At 34.4% G+C, this 16781-nt stretch overlaps 1 pseudogene; it reads left to right on the top strand.

Moving 5' to 3' along the window:
* The first annotated feature begins 6495 nt into the window (after positions 1 to 6495).
* On the top strand, positions 6496 to 7937 carry LOC116130653 (annotated as a pseudogene).
* The last annotated feature ends 8844 nt before the right edge of the window (positions 7938 to 16781 follow it).

Raw genomic sequence — 16781 nt, 5'->3', positions numbered from 1 at the left:
GTTATTTATATGAAATGATATTGAATATAAAATTTCCAGATTTCATACCAACGTTGTTAGTGTATATTAGTGTATGCCCTAGAAACTATTCATGTTGTCAGTTTCAGAGCATTTTGTCTTGTATTTATATATCATAAATAATAGAAGAAAGAGTTCTTCAATTCATATATGTAAATTGCTTTCTTTATTCAGTCATGCATTTAAAATAAAGTATGTATATCCAGATGATGCATTTAATTGATAAATGAATTATTGAAAAGGGTTCCCTACGGAAGCAATATAATTTGGGCAACTATATTGCATAGTAGGCATATTGGATGCTTCTGAAAGATATCATGAGTTGATATAAGTACGGATGATGATGATAGTAATGTCATTGGGGCATTGGTATGGATTAGCGGTTGGTGAACTGTTTTTCGAACATGACCGAATAACGACAAATCACTTGGAAAAGCATGTAGTAAATGATTTATCGTTCGGTTATATCAGTGCACGATGTAGTTCTTTGACCTAAGACATTGTGGTCGGATCTGATAAGGATGCGTATGGTTCATACGGTGTATAAGTACGAGACTAGTCATGTTTCGTATGATAAAGCCTATTTGATCATGCATTGTTCATATGCGGAAACGAACGATGGTCAAGAAGGGATCCATTGACTCGAAAATATAGGATTAGGAGTACCGCTAACTCCATCCGGATTCGAGTTCCTAGTTGAACGTCGATAAATGTCAGAAATCAGAATCTCTGGCCATATTCTATTATTAGTCATACAAAAGCAAGTTTGTGATGACGAGTTCTGGACATATTGATCGATGATCCGGTAGAAGATCGAGTTTAGGATTTTGACGTTCCATGAATCCGTGCTCGATCAGGACATATCAATGAAGGGACTTTACCTGTATGGTACATATGACCTGAAATGGGTTCAATGAAGTATTTCTTCATCGTGGTTTAGGGAGTATGGCACATTGCTGGATGTTTACCATAGTCGTTGGGCTTCCGGACAGATTTTCAGATTCATCTAGAACGGCTAATCCACGGTGGACCTACATGGTCACACCAATAGCCTTGAGAAGTTAGAGAAGGATAAGAGAGAGAAATGATTATCCGAAGAGGGCTAGCACCTTTCGAGGGTAATGACGGGATTTCTATGGTAATAGTTACATAGAAAATTGTTTGTGACATTTTAAGGGTTAAAATGGTCAAGCAATAATTAATTATATTTAATTATTATATCTTAAAACGTTAAGATAAATGAGATGAACTAAAATAACCTTTTAATAGTTATAGGACAAAAGGGTAAACTAATGGGTTGTTGATGTAAACTAGTTTAGTTTACATGGACCCTTGAATAATATTGATTATTCAAAGGGTGACATAATAAATACTTGGGCTCCCTTTTAAGATAAGATTTTATTGGGGCTTGAAAGTGAAAAATAAATAATTGCAAAATTGCCCAAGTATATATAAATGCAAATGGTTGCATTTTAGATCATTATTCACTTTGTTCACTCAAAAAGCAAACTAAAAGCTCTCTCTCTAGCCACGCGGCCACTCTCTAACTCTCTCAAGGTGGTGTTAAAGTGTAGAGGTCTCATCATTTTGAGTTTTGTCTTCATCAACCCAAAGCAAAGGAGTAGGTATAATGCTTTTTCCATGCTTTGTTTGAAAACATTTTTTTTTTTAATCCAACCTTTCATGCTTTCATTCTTCATTTCCGCCACTCTTCATGCATGTTGTTCTTTCAAGTGTCTGGAGGCTCATTCAATCGATACGAATTGCTCACACTCTAAGATAAGAGTGAACTCTCGGCATCCACAGGAAGACAAGATGGCGATCGACTTGCGGTCTCAAGTGCTAGCAAGACACACAAGCAAAAAAGATGCAGAATTTTTCTTCAAGAAAAATTCTCTTCTCCACCAAGTGAAAAACGTGAGAGAGAGTGAGGTGAGTGGCTTGGATTTAATTAATGTGTTCTCCTTTTTTTTTTTTTTTTAATTTTAAGTTGCCTTTTATATGCAACAAAAATTAAAACCCTGATCTAGTTAGAATAAATTTATCTATAACTAGAATAGTAAATCCTCATTACCAAAGAAGGTAATAATCCACATCGCATCTTATTCAAATTCAAATATGATTTTCTAATTTATATATTATCTTTATTAATATCATCAAATATTAATATTGAATATATATTTAAATTCAAATATGAATTTATATTTCATATATATTATCTTCACTAATATTAATATCATCAAATATTAATATTAAATACATAATCTCACTAATTTTAATTTCAATATGAAATTAAATATAGGCAATGACCTCAGCAAATTCAATTGCACTATGAGATTACCAAAATACTCTTTCATCTCAAAAGACAAAAATATATTTTCCATCATAAATGATGAAAATACCCTTTCATCACAAATGACGAAAATACCCTTTCTCACAATTCATCCTTAATCTGTCTTCTATGTGTGTGACCTGAAGGCTCCTCATCATATCGACAATGAGTAGTCTCGCGATTGACACCAATCAATCATCTCACTAAACATAGACCAAGATTGGCCTCTAGTAAGGCATCATGGTCACCCGATAGATTTAGATTCAACGAAACAACTTGCCTATCAACAATATGGTTACTGTGCAATCCGATCCTTTTATCATCTGTTATCTCATCGCGGCTGAGGTATAGAAATAGTGTCAACCTTAGTTATCTTCGATATTTTTGCATTCAGTTACTAGACCAATGATCGGAATAATAAATTGGATTGAACAACAACTCAATCTCACTATGGCCACAACTTTAGTATCATTGTCATTCACTGAATTATGTCATGAGATAACTTCACCCGTACCCGGGAGTGATGAATCATTTGTTGATACACTTCTCAATGCAGCCAATCATTACCGTATTGATAGCTCTGAATATAACTATATTAGGCTGGTGTCAAACTACACCAATCGGTGCATAATGCACTCCGGTGATCCCAAGTCCAAGGATCACATGCACAACCATTTGTTAGAGGATTTATTCCATAGACACTATGGTTACCATCTATATGGAATCCTCCTGTGGGTCTATCCAGTGAACTTACCTACAGCAAGCACCTATGTGTTGCACCAGGTTGTCGACACACAACCTTGACAAGTGAGATCAGTCACTGTCTTTCGATAGGGTCGCTCAACACTATGATAGTCTTATTGTATTATATGTGTCCTTGGTCAGAATAATACTAGGGCTACAAACATTTCTAGAATGGCCACCATATGTGATTATAGGGTTCTCACTATCAAGATTTAAAACACTTGATACCCTCGTCATGGTTCTACCATCCTAAAGACATATGTCAATACACACAATTATGATTTACATGATATAGAAGAAAATTGCCTTTTATTAATTAATAAACATTATTTTAGAGAGTCAATTCTATAATAATTGATTGGCTCTAGGGCACTTACTCTAACAATAAGATTGCCTTGGGAACCATAAGGTCTCGTCTCCCGCTCAAAACATAGGTAACCCTACAGTTGACATGCCTCGCTCTCCTAATAACACCCAATCGCACTTAGACGAAGCTCGACTCGACCAAGCAAACTGACTCGTCTCCCAATCTGAGAAACAGATAAGACCTCTTTAGAGCAAAGAATGCGTAGCCACTCGGCTTGACACGCTGAATAAACTAATTCCCTATCATTCAGATCGGTTTAGCCGACTGAACGAACTTAGCTTTAAGAGATGTTTCTTGTAGTCAATCGCTCAGCTCAGTCGACCAAGTGGACGTAACTGCTAGTAAAATGCCACACACTCTAGTACTTGGCTCGACCAGCTAAGTAGACTCAATTACACAAATTTGCAAGAATATAGTCAACAATCTCCTCACAATTTCTCCAAGACAAGATGTCTCGCTCAGCCAATAGGGGTACTCGACCGACCCCACCTCTTTGTCCGGGTAACTTCCATCCGACCATCTACTCTGCAAGCTAAAGATGTTTTAACTTAGAGAGTGGGAGGCTAACATGGCGGTCTAAAATCATAAGAGGCCCAAACAAGAATGTTCCATTACATCGGCCCAAGCATTGTGATCCAATTTCAGTTGGATCAACACCAAAGCTTGTGACTTGGGCCAAACCACGACCTCCAGATCAGCTTTCTTCTAAAATGGGTGATTCCAGCGGCCCACATAAGGCCAAGCTTTCTAGACCAAGGTAAGTAACATTCTTCTTGTTTTACTTTATCCTAATTCACCCAATATTCTGTATTTTAGGCAGATTGGACTCCTTACTATTGAGTCAAGTGAATCAGTCTTTCCTATTTACGAGACCTTTATCCTTAAGGATTCAGAGTCCTATCAAGATACAAAGACCCACAAAACTATATATAAACAGAGGTCGCACCCTTGTTTAGGCATTTAGCCCAATATCACCTACCAAGACCCAAGCTCTTACTCCTAAGAGCTATCCTACCACGCTGTGCTGGTTCTAGTCTGACTCAACCGTCAATACTCTTCCTTCCCTTACCTTCACAAATTGGCTCATCAACCTTAGTGACTTGAGGTCGGGGTGCCTACGGCAGACACCACATTGGTGTCCAAGTAAGCTCCATGCTTGTTGCTCTTTGTGCAGGTACAGCGAATTGCAGTGACTTACCCTCACGGGATTCGACCCTACTTCCGAACTGTAGATTTTAGCATCTACATGTCTATTCTATTTCTTTTTAAATTTAATGTGGAGATATAATTAGTATTCATACCACCTTCCACAGGAGGGAGCCTTATAATACAAAAGAAGAAGAAAAGTAAAGTAACATTAAGTGGTTCATCTTTCTTTGTCATGGAAAATAGACCTATCAAGTCAGATAAAGAGAAAAGAAATTAGAGGTCAAAGTTATTCATTGGTGGAGAGAAAGTGAGGAAGATTCATTGAACATTATTCAATGCGACGTTTGAAAAAATTGAACATATACGCAATAAAGTAGAAAAGAATGGGAAATGAGACAATTATAAAAAGGGGAACGAAACTTCATTTCATTCTGAACCGCCCTTCTCTCTCTTTCTGTTGTGTTTTGTTATTTTCAATCTCCTACATTAAGAGACATGGAGTAATGAGGATAAACGTCACAGGATCCGAGAAACCTACAACCATCATGAGTGTGCTCAGTCCAGGGATAATGTTGGGTTTCAGAAGTACTACAGGACAACCCTCTTCTCAATGAAAGAAATGCAATTGTAAGATAATTTTTAGTATTCTTTTTATTTTTTATGAAAATTGTATCCACTTTTAGAGCATATTTTAATGAATGGTCATATAGATGATCCTCTATTAATCTAATTTCATCTAATCTTGGAAGTAGCCGTTAGATAATGAAACCATTACGTGTCATTAGATCCTTAAAAAATTACATAAAATTAATAAACATGAACTTAATAAAAGTAAAAGGATTGGAAAGAATTAAGGGGAAAAAAACAAGTTTCTTAGCAAATAAGTTAATTATATTTAAAAAAAGAGTGAGCAGCAAGTGTTTTGTTTCTAATATGTATTCTTTTTCATTTTGGTTTAAGTGCAGATATCAGAGACATCCCCTTCATGTTTCTGCTGGTAACAACATGACAGAAATAGTTAATGTCTGCTTGAATGGAAGGGGAACGATAAAGTTGACTTAGAAGCAAAGAATATGGTATGTGAAATTATGAGAATATATTTATAATTTTCGGAGAGAAACTAATCTGTGTACTGTATGAGCACTGTGAGAAGGGTCCTATTTGATTGTTTGGTCTAAGAATAGGACTTAGTGACGGATCCATAAATTTATGTGATAAATTAATATATAAAACAACATTGCATATAATATAATTCTATATTTATTACGCTATCCAATTATTATTTAAATAATTATACTATTAAAACACGAATTCTTCAATTCTTCTTTTTATTAATAATTTTAATTCAAACTTAGGGCAAGTTCAATTTAAACTAGGCATTTAAGTTGGGTGCTTGACCTCCTTCAAGAATTAGGTTTAAGCTCAACTTAACTTATCTGTTCTCAAATTTGGAGTAGGAGAAACTCCAATGCACTTGGCAGCCAAGAATGGGTGCAATGAAGCTGCACGATTACTTCTTGCTCACGGTGCTCTTGTTGAAGCCAAAACTAAGGTGTTTTCTTATTGTACCTTATGATTTCCCATTCAGTAGGATTATATTGATATATTTTGTTCAATTTTTCTCATTTTTACTTGCAGTAAGGAGCAACACCACTAAAGCTTTCTATTTGGCATCAATTCGAGCTGACGACGCTCAATTGTCGAGCATTGCTCAAGATAATGTTGTTGTAATAGTACAGATGATGTACGTATTTCAATATTATTCTGAATGATAAATTTAGTTCTTGATAATAGATGTACTAGTGATAATCGGGTCTACGAAAGTTGTGCAGTCTCATGATCCCATAACACAAAAATTAAATAAATTACTTTTAATGCAGGAGGCATGACGCCTCTAGATCTCTTTCAAAAATCCAGAAAGTGGGAAGTTGCGTGAGCTATTAAACTCTTATCAAGAAGAGCAACGGAAGAAAAAGGCACTGGAAGCATGCAGCAAGGAAAAAGAAAAGATGGATGCTCTCGAAAAAGGAGTTATCATATATTGTGGGTTTGGATGAACTGAAGATGCAACTTCGGAAATGGGCAATTGGCATGCTTTTGGATAAGAGACGCAAAGCCCTCGGACTGCAAGTTGGCACTGGAAGACTTCCTCATATGACTTTTCTTGGAAATCCTGGAACAGGTGAAATTGCTTCTTATAGTTTTATGAAATTTAAATTCCACTTGATATATTTTGTTTACTTAAATAAAATTTAAATTAATTGATTTTTTCATATCGGATAGGTAAGACTATGGTGGCTCGAATCCTTGGAAGACTACTCCATAGTGTGGGAATTTTGCCTGGTGATAAAGTGAAAGAAGTTCAACGGACAGATTTAGTGGCTAAATATATTTGGTCAAACTGGACCACAGACAAGGAAGAAGGTAAAGCACTTAGCCATTAAGAAAATAAATCATATTTTCGATTTTGTATGAGTTAATTTTCTAAAATAGCTCTTCTTCTTCTTCTTTTATACAGACAAATTTCTTTCCTTCTTCCAAGATTGTTCTTTTATAAGTTGTTTTGCTGGTTTATAGCTTTTGGCACAAGCATCTGCCTCAACTTTAATTGATAGGGACTTGCTATCTTAAGGCTCTAAGCTCTAAGTTGTTTTGCTGTTTTTTTATTAATTGACATTTATTAATAATATTTGCTTCTATTAAAGTCGTTATATAGCAAAGATACTTTCATTTGATTAATTTTGTTGGGTTAAAGAAAAGATTTACTAATAAAATGATTTGCATCACCTTCTATATATATATCAGAGGATTTAACAGCCACTTGTGCCCAATGGATATATATGGTTTATTTAAACAAAGTAATGTACATCTTAAATTTCGTGCACAGATCAAAGAAGCAGAAGGAGGAATTATTTTTGTGGATGAAGCTTATCGACTAATTCTATGGACAATGGGAAAATATCAGTCATATTTGCTGGCTACTGTGAACCAATGCAACGCGTAATATCTTCTAATGAAGGTTTCTGCAGAAGGGTCACTAACATTTTTAAGGGTCTCTATGTCAAGATGAATAATCAAGCAGAGGATAGCTGGTTACATGGGTTTAAATTACATTCTTCCTGTAGTGTAGATGTCATTGCAAAGCTAATAAAGAGACAGACAACATAATTGCAGCGTATGAAAATAAATGGAGGTTTAGTGGATATAATGCTGAATAACGCTAGAGGGAATTTAGATCTTAGGATTAGTGCTAATTGTGTGGAGACTGGTGAATTGCTTACTATCAAATTAGACGATTTTGAAGCAGCCATAAGATTTTTACCCTAATAGATGTTTGATCTTTTGATGAATAAGTGTTTTTGGGCTTCAGTATCATTTAACTTGTGTATTAGTTGAAGTTTTAATTTGTATTTGTAATAACTATTTTGAAGTATTTGGGATGTTAGAAATCTCAACTATTTCTTTGTCATTCCTATCTTTAATATGATGCCAAAAACTTGTTGAGAAAACAAAGAAGTCTAATCCTCGCAAGTGCACGAATCGCAACTGTAGTTTAGTGTGCAAAGCAAGGGTCGATCCCACAGGAAGTTGGGAGCTATTAATTAATTTAATATTGTGCAAAAATCAACTAAGATAATGAAATCAAAAGAAATAATAAAAAGGACCAGCAACCTAAATTAATCTAAAATCACAATAAAAACAGTAAAAACGCTAAAATTACCAAATATAACAAAAATGAAAGCTAAATTAAAAATCATCAAATGGGCAACGGTCTAGTGTATCCAATTTCACCGTAATCATCATATTCTATGTTATTAACCTAACCAACATTTTTTCAATCCAAATCTTAGAGTCGATACTCACCAAAATAAGGTATTATCGTGGGCATTTAGATTTAACCTAATATTTTCATCAATCAAACTAGCTAGTGACGTATAGCCTAGTCCAATTACGAAAACCCATTAAGCACAAGAGTACCCAAACGTTCACAAACCAATTTACATCTGTCGAAGGTGTCACACAAACATAAATCAATCATCCATAAGATCAATTTTGAGATTAGCTAGTGGCATATAGCCTAATCCCAAATGCATACAATTAATTAACCGAAAATTAAAGTTGATCAAACAATAATAACGATCAATCAATTCAACAAGCATAAATGAATGAAACTAAGACATATTGGATCAATTAAACAATCAATTAGAATAAAAACATAAAGTAATCAAATTGGGTTACATGGGATACACTAGAAAATGAATTAGTTACACATAATCACAAAGAAAGGAACCTTGATCTTACCCATGACCATTTGGATGACAAATCCACAACAAATGATCAAGACTTGATCCCTTCTAGCCCAAAACCCCTTCTCAAAGTTTCCCAAAATGTTTACAAATGTGTTTAGCTAAAAGCTGCCAAAAATTATGAACTAAAGTTGCCTTTTTATAGAAATTACACGTGATGGCATTTTTGTAAATATTGGCAAACAAAATTAGGATTGGAAATGCGAATATTTTGCCAAATTAGCTATTTGCGCTACGATATGGTTGAATGGCGCCGCGGCACGCTTCTAGGTGATTTATTCTTCGTCAAAAACCCAATCCATGCCACGGCACAATTGAATAGCATTGCGGTGCCATTTGGATTTTGCCAATTTGTGTTGCGGTGCTGAATGTCTTCGCTATGGCACAACCTGGATTTCATTTTCACACTGCAGCGCGACTTGAAATTTCACTCTTTTTCTTCTCGCCTTGATTTATCCATACTCGAACTGGTCCAGGATGTTCGGACACCAACACAAGCAGGAATAATCTATCTTTTTGCACCTAAATACCTGAAAATACAACAAAACTAGTGATTTTGGAAGATAACGAAACATGCAAGGAATCTCATAAAAAAATCATGCACTAAACCTCAAATTCTTTACATTTTCACCTTCAAATCACTAAATAAATCTACATTTCTAACACTTATTGAGGCTCATAGAAGCCGAAGTGAAGATTCAACCGAAATGCTAGAATTGTGAGGGTCGCAAAAGTAATTTAAATAAGTGTTTTTTTTTTCTTTCATAGTTTTAGAGTCCTACACCGATTAAGCACAATCAAGCTTACTGGTTTATAAGTAGGCATGTTCAAGCCTACTAGTTTATAATAGAGGGTAATCCTCACATTCAACAAGGTCTTATTGGGTGAGGAGTCAAGCCCACCTTAAATTCTATCATTATATCAGAGCTAGACCTAGTTGAGCTGAGTGTATGACTAGCGAATGAGGAGTTAGAGCCAGCAACTACCTCCATCAATAGGAATGACCCAACATATGGGCTTGACCGTGAGGGGGAGTGTTGGAGTCCCACACTGACTAGGCACGCTCAAGCCTACTAATTTATAAGAAGGGGTAATCATCTCATTCAACAAGGTCTTATTGGGTGAGGAGTCAAGCCCATCTTAAATTCTATCATTATATCAGAGTTAGGCCCAATTGAGCTGAGTGCATGACTAGCGAATGAGGAGTTAGAGCCAGCAACTACCTCTATCAATAGGAATGACCCAACATATGGGCTTGATCGTGAGGGGGAGTGTTGGAGTCTCACACCTATTAGGCACACTCAAGCCTACTGATTTATAAGAAGGGGTAATCATTCCATTCAACAAGGCCTTATTGGGTGTGGAGTCAGGCCCACCTCAAATTCTATCACATAGATTTATTGGCACCCATTAATGGACTAAAGAAGCTCCACTCTTTATTAAGTTTTATAATAAAATTTTTATTTCTATTAAGTTATTGAAATTAATTTTAATTTCCTATTCTTTACAACTACTTTTGACACTTCAGTATTATCTCATAGACTCTAATATATATATATATATTTTTTTTTTTAGATTGAATAATAAAAATGGGATTTGAAATATGAGATTGTTTGTAGTTACATATAAATTCATTGTTATTTTTTTCTTTAAAGTATTAGTAGCTATTTTTGTTAGAGTTGTTGACTACTTCAGCATTAATAGGTTACGCAGATACATTCGAAGGAATCCTTGTAAAAGTAGGTTTACTCTTTTAAACCTAGTATATAAACATATTTTTCTCTTGTTATGAGTGTGATAGCAATCATAGAAATTCATTCATTGTAAACGAGAAAGGTGACACAGTATTGCAATAATATTGACTTAGCTAGACGTAGCCTATATTGGGTGAACTAAGGTAAATCGCGCATATTATTTTCTCTGTTTATTGTCTGTGATTTGTTTTACTATTATATTGGTTTCGTTGTTGTCTCTATTTTGTTCAATTTTAATATATATTTTTGGTATTACTTAACTCTATTATGTTAATGGGATTATTTGTAAGGATTTTTTTTAGCTCTAATTTTTTCTTAACTTTTAATTTGATTATCTAAAAATTTGTTTTAGAAATAATTATGGTGGGATGTATAGAGCATAAGTGACGAGATTGAAATGTTTACTCCTTTGCAATATTTTAAAAAAAAAAAAAATTGAACGAAATTTATGAAATTTACGGGGTGTCATAAGAAAAAAAAAATAATTTTAAAAATTAGAAATGAACTATCTCAAGAAACAAGACTTCTTGTGTCCGTTAGTGCCAAAAATACCACTATTTTTTTTTTTTTATAATATATGAAAAGCTTATTAGGCCCAAGAAACTGAGGTAGTGGGCTTGAGTGATTATCTCGTGGATTGGGCCCAAATGCACAATCATACGATAGATGGGCTATACATACAACTCATGCTAGTGAACAAGTCCATACCAATATTTATTCAAAATTCAAGATTCTTTATAAAAAGATACAAGATTCAATAATTAAACCAATCAACAAATCAGGAGTAAGCCAGTTATCAAATACCCAAAAACTTGAGTTAAATAAAAGAGTAAATCTGGAAAAAAAAAAAAAAATTATTGATGGTTTTTTCACGTACTTGTTTCTTAAAACAGAGACCAGCTCAGCTTATATAGTTTGTAAAACAAGCTTAACTAACAATTACTCTAGTAAGTAATAGCAAACAATTTCGTTAATTACTTGCTCACATGCACAATGCACTAAAGACATATTTTAATTGCACCTAATAGAAACTTAAACTAAACTTTAAGTTTGATGGTGCTCTGTTACTATCATCATGCCCCCTTAAGTAATACTTGTCTTCAAAAAAAGTGAAACTTGTCTCTAAGCTGCATGAATCTGGACAAAGGTAGTTAGCTACTTGAAATTTAGTGGACACATCACTTTCAATTCCTTAAGCAGCCACTTTTTCTCTTATATATTGTATGTTTATCTTAATATGTTTTGTCACTGTGCCTTTCAAATGCCTTAGGATCCTTTTACAAGTTTGTCAGTGAGCTGTTTTAGAAGCATTTTGCTACTGACTAAGCATATTTATAGCAAATGAGATATACGGCCTTGTCATGGTCAGATACTGTAAGGCTTCTATAGTAATTCAATAAAAGATGGTTGATCAAAGAAGACATTATCATGTGAGGACAATCTGGGAGTGTCACAAGGTTTGGCTTGAACCATATTAGTCTTGAGCAATAAATCTTTTGTTGTGTAAGAGTTAATCCAATAGGAGATCATTTTGCGTCAAAACCAAGGAAATAACTCAGAGATCCTAAGGTTTTGAGAGCAAATTGCTGATTTAAATCTACAACAACAGCTACAATCCCAATAATAGTCAAGAAGATATACCTGCACTTCTACTCAAACTAGGAATGCTAATACTAATCAGTTAACTTATGACACTTAAGATTTCTAATAAACATGATATGCTTCATTTTGTTTCCAACAATGCCTCCTTTAAATCAAGCTCTAAGACTTAAGCTCGTGGACAAACATATTATCCATGTGTGGTTTCTTCGCCCACCCAACTTTTGTGTCAATTCTGCTTGATCCATTGGCACCACGCATCCTAATTTTCTTATCAATTGATCCATTGCCACCAAACATCCACAATCTCGGAATCCGTTTATCATCTAAGAACCTCCTAGAATCTACCACCTACGTAGATCTTAGATCTGTCATATTTGACTTAATCTAAAGTGGCTCCCATTTTTTTTTAAAGACTTACCATCTAAACTGCTCATATCGTCAAATGAACCTTTTTCCTTTTGGCCCAGACCGCCGCCTCACCAACTTTAATCGTCAACTTCCTACCGTTAGATTTTTGCCTAACTAATTGATTGTATGTGTCGAAAATCTACTTATTATTAATTCATAAGGAATAGGAATTTAGCAATCCATAAGGAATATGAATTTTGCAATCCCACTCTTAGTAGAAATAAGAATGAGATCACTTGCAATCCCACTCTTAGTAGATCAGGTAAGAATATAAATGGGTTTTGGGTTTTGGGCTATATAAAAGAGACCAAGTTCTATTGTTATTCATCCAAAAAATCAGTTTCTCTTCTACTCCTATTGTAAATGATTCTTACCCTATAGTTTAGAGTGTTTTTAGATTCCTCCTATTTTGGGTATTGGTAATATTGTCCAAAATGTTGTAATATTCTTCAAGAATAGTGAAGTTTTTCCGTAGTGCTCTAAGACGTAAGTAACAATACCAAACCTTATTAAATTCTTGGTATTCTTTATTTTTGCATTTATTGTGGCCATTTATTTCTTATCTAGTAGTGTTATTATTATATTTCAATAACTAGCGTTAGAGTTTGTGGTTCTGCTGAACAACAATATGATGATGATGTCTTTGCCTAACTAGCTTATGATTTAATTATCTGATATGAAAATATCTCTACCTAATTGGTTTATGATCAGATTGTTTGTGTGATATGACGATGCATCTACTCCTGATTTGATCGTTTGAGCCATGCTATGCTTTTGTGCTCTGTGTTTCTGCCTAATTGGCTCTAATACCACTTGTAGGAAATTTTTAATAATATAATAACAACAAAATCAAGCTAACATAAAACAGATGAAGAAAAACCTTTCGTCACATTATTTTCTTCTCTCACTTAAATTGACAACTACACTCCTTTAAAGGAGTTAAACAGTTTCTAGTAGTAGATGGAATGGTTCTCAAATCTTGGCGACAAAATTCGGCATGGTTGCTCTTCAACCTAGATGTCGTGATGGTGGAGCATTATCTTTGTTATGTTCATTGTTATAAAGGAAAACTCGTCAAGATAGAGATTTTTGGCATATTGTGATTGTTAGGGCCAAAAATCGTCTTGGGCTTGACGAGGTCCAATAAGAAATAAACATGTCACGGCCCAAGGCCTCAGCCCAATCCTGATTGGGCCTAAGCTTAAAATCACCTTGTGAAGTACCCACTCTATGAGTTGGGTTATCCTATAAGTTAAGCTAAACTAGGTTTCAGGCCACTAGCTTGCAACAGTCTATAAATAGGAAATCAGAATCTCATTTTATTTTCTCTTCTACTAAGACTCCAAATCTTACTCAAACTATCAAACTTGATCTGATAAGGTCAATAAATCATATCTCTTTCATGATAGGGATTATCTCCCAAAACAGGACTTAGTGTCCTACTAAGATTCCAAATCTTATTTAAACTATAGCTTATATAGTTTGTAAAACAAGCTTAACTAACAATTACTCTAGTAAGTAATAGCAAACAATTTCGTTAATTACTTGCTCACATGCACAATGCACTAAAGACATATTTTAATTGCACCTAATAGAAACTTAAACTAAACTTTAAGTTTGATGGTGCTCTGTTACTATCATCATGCCCCCTTAAGTAATACTTGTCTTCAAAAAAAGTGAAACTTGTCTCTAAGCTGCATGAATCTGGACAAAGGTAGTTAGCTACTTGAAATTTAGTGGACACATCACTTTCAATTCCTTAAGCAGCCACTTTTTCTCTTATATATTGTATGTTTATCTTAATATGTTTTGTCACTGTGCCTTTCAAATGCCTTAGGATCCTTTTACAAGTTTGTCAGTGAGCTGTTTTAGAAGCATTTTGCTACTGACTAAGCATATTTATAGCAAATGAGATATACGGCCTTGTCATGGTCAGATACTGTAAGGCTTCTATAGTAATTCAATAAAAGATGGTTGATCAAAGAAGACATTATCATGTGAGGACAATCTGGGAGTGTCACAAGGTTTGGCTTGAACCATATTAGTCTTGAGCAATAAATCTTTTGTTGTGTAAGAGTTAATCCAATAGGAGATCATTTTGCGTCAAAACCAAGGAAATAACTCAGAGATCCTAAGGTTTTGAGAGCAAATTGCTGATTTAAATCTACAACAACAGCTACAATCCCAATAATAGTCAAGAAGATATACCTGCACTTCTACTCAAACTAGGAATGCTAATACTAATCAGTTAACTTATGACACTTAAGATTTCTAATAAACATGATATGCTTCATTTTGTTTCCAACAATGCCTCCTTTAAATCAAGCTCTAAGACTTAAGCTCGTGGACAAACATATTATCCATGTGTGGTTTCTTCGCCCACCCAACTTTTGTGTCAATTCTGCTTGATCCATTGGCACCACGCATCCTAATTTTCTTATCAATTGATCCATTGCCACCAAACATCCACAATCTCGGAATCCGTTTATCATCTAAGAACCTCCTAGAATCTACCACCTACGTAGATCTTAGATCTGCCATATTTGACTTAATCTAAAGTGGCTCCCATTTTTTTTTAAAGACTTATCATCTAAACTGCTCATATCGTCAAATGAACCTTTTTCCTTTTTGGCCCAGACCGCCGCCTCACCAACTTTAATCGTCAACTTCCAACCGTTAGATTTTTGCCTAACTAATTGATTGTATGCGTCGAAAATCTACTTATTAGCAATTCATAAGGAATAGGAATTTAGCAATCCATAAGGAATATGAATTTTGCAATCCCACTCTTATTAGAAATAAGAATGAGATCACTTGCAATCCCACTCTTAGTAGATCAGGTAAGAATATAAATGGGTTTTGGGTTTTGGGCTATATAAAAGAGACCAAGTTCTATTGTTATTCATCCAAAAAATCAGTTTCTCTTCTACTCCTATTGTAAATGATTCTTACCCTATAGTTTAGAGTGTTTTTAGATTCCTCCTATTTTGGGTATTGGTAATATTGTCCAAAATGTTGTAATATTCTTCAAGAATAGTGAAGTTTTTCCGTAGTGCTCTAAGACGTAAGTAACAATACCAAACCTTATTAAATTCTTGGTATTCTTTATTTTTGCATTTATTGTGGCCATTTATTTCTTATCTAGTAGTGTTATTATTATATTTCAATAACTAGCGTTAGAGTTTGTGGTTCTGCTGAACAACAATATGATGATGATGTCTTTGCCTAACTAGCTTATGATTTAATCATCTGATATGAAAATATCTCTACCTAATTGGTTTATGATCAAATCGTTTGTGTGATATGACGATGCATCTACTCCTGATTTGATCGTTTGAGCTATGCTATGCTTTTGCACTCTGTGTTTCTACCTAATTGGCTCTAATACCACTTGTAGGAAATTTTTAATAATATAATAACAACAAAATTAAGCTAACATAAAACAGAGGAAGAAAAACCTTTCGTCACATTATTTTCAACAAAAGATAGAGATTTTTGGCATATTGTGATTGTTAAGGCCAAAAATCGTCTTGGGCTTGACGAGGCCCAATAAGAAATAAACATGTCACGGCCTAAGGTCTCAATCCAATTCCGATTGGGCCTAAACTTAAAATCACCTTGTGAACTACCCACTTTATGAGTTAGGTTATCCTATAAGTTAAGCTAAACTAGGTTTCAGCCCACTAGCCTACAACAGTCTATAAATAGGAAATCAGAATCTCATTTTATTTTATCTTCTACTAAAATTCCAAATCTTACTCAAACTATCAAACTTGATCTGATAAGGTCAATAAATCATATCTCTTTCATGATAGGGATTGTCTCCCAAAATAAGACTTAGTGTCCTACTAAGATTCCAAATCTTATTTAAACCATTAAACTTAATCTGATAAAGTCAAGAAATGATATTTCTTTCTTGATATGGATTATCTCCCAAAAAAGAGGACTCAATGTCCTACTAGGATTCCAATCCTTTGGGTTCACTATAAAAACAGAGGTTTGTCCTCTCATTAGGGGGCAATCTCCCATAGTCAATCTACACTACTCAAAACCATCTATTTGTTCCTAAGTTCTTACTCCCAAGAACCTGACGCATTCGT

Source organism: Pistacia vera, unplaced genomic scaffold (assembly GCF_008641045.1).
Source record: "Pistacia vera cultivar Batoury unplaced genomic scaffold, PisVer_v2 Contig223, whole genome shotgun sequence".
Classification (NCBI taxonomy): Eukaryota; Viridiplantae; Streptophyta; class Magnoliopsida; order Sapindales; family Anacardiaceae; genus Pistacia; species Pistacia vera.
The sequence above is the reverse complement of the archived record's forward strand: the minus strand, read 5'-3'. Positions and strand labels throughout refer to the sequence as shown.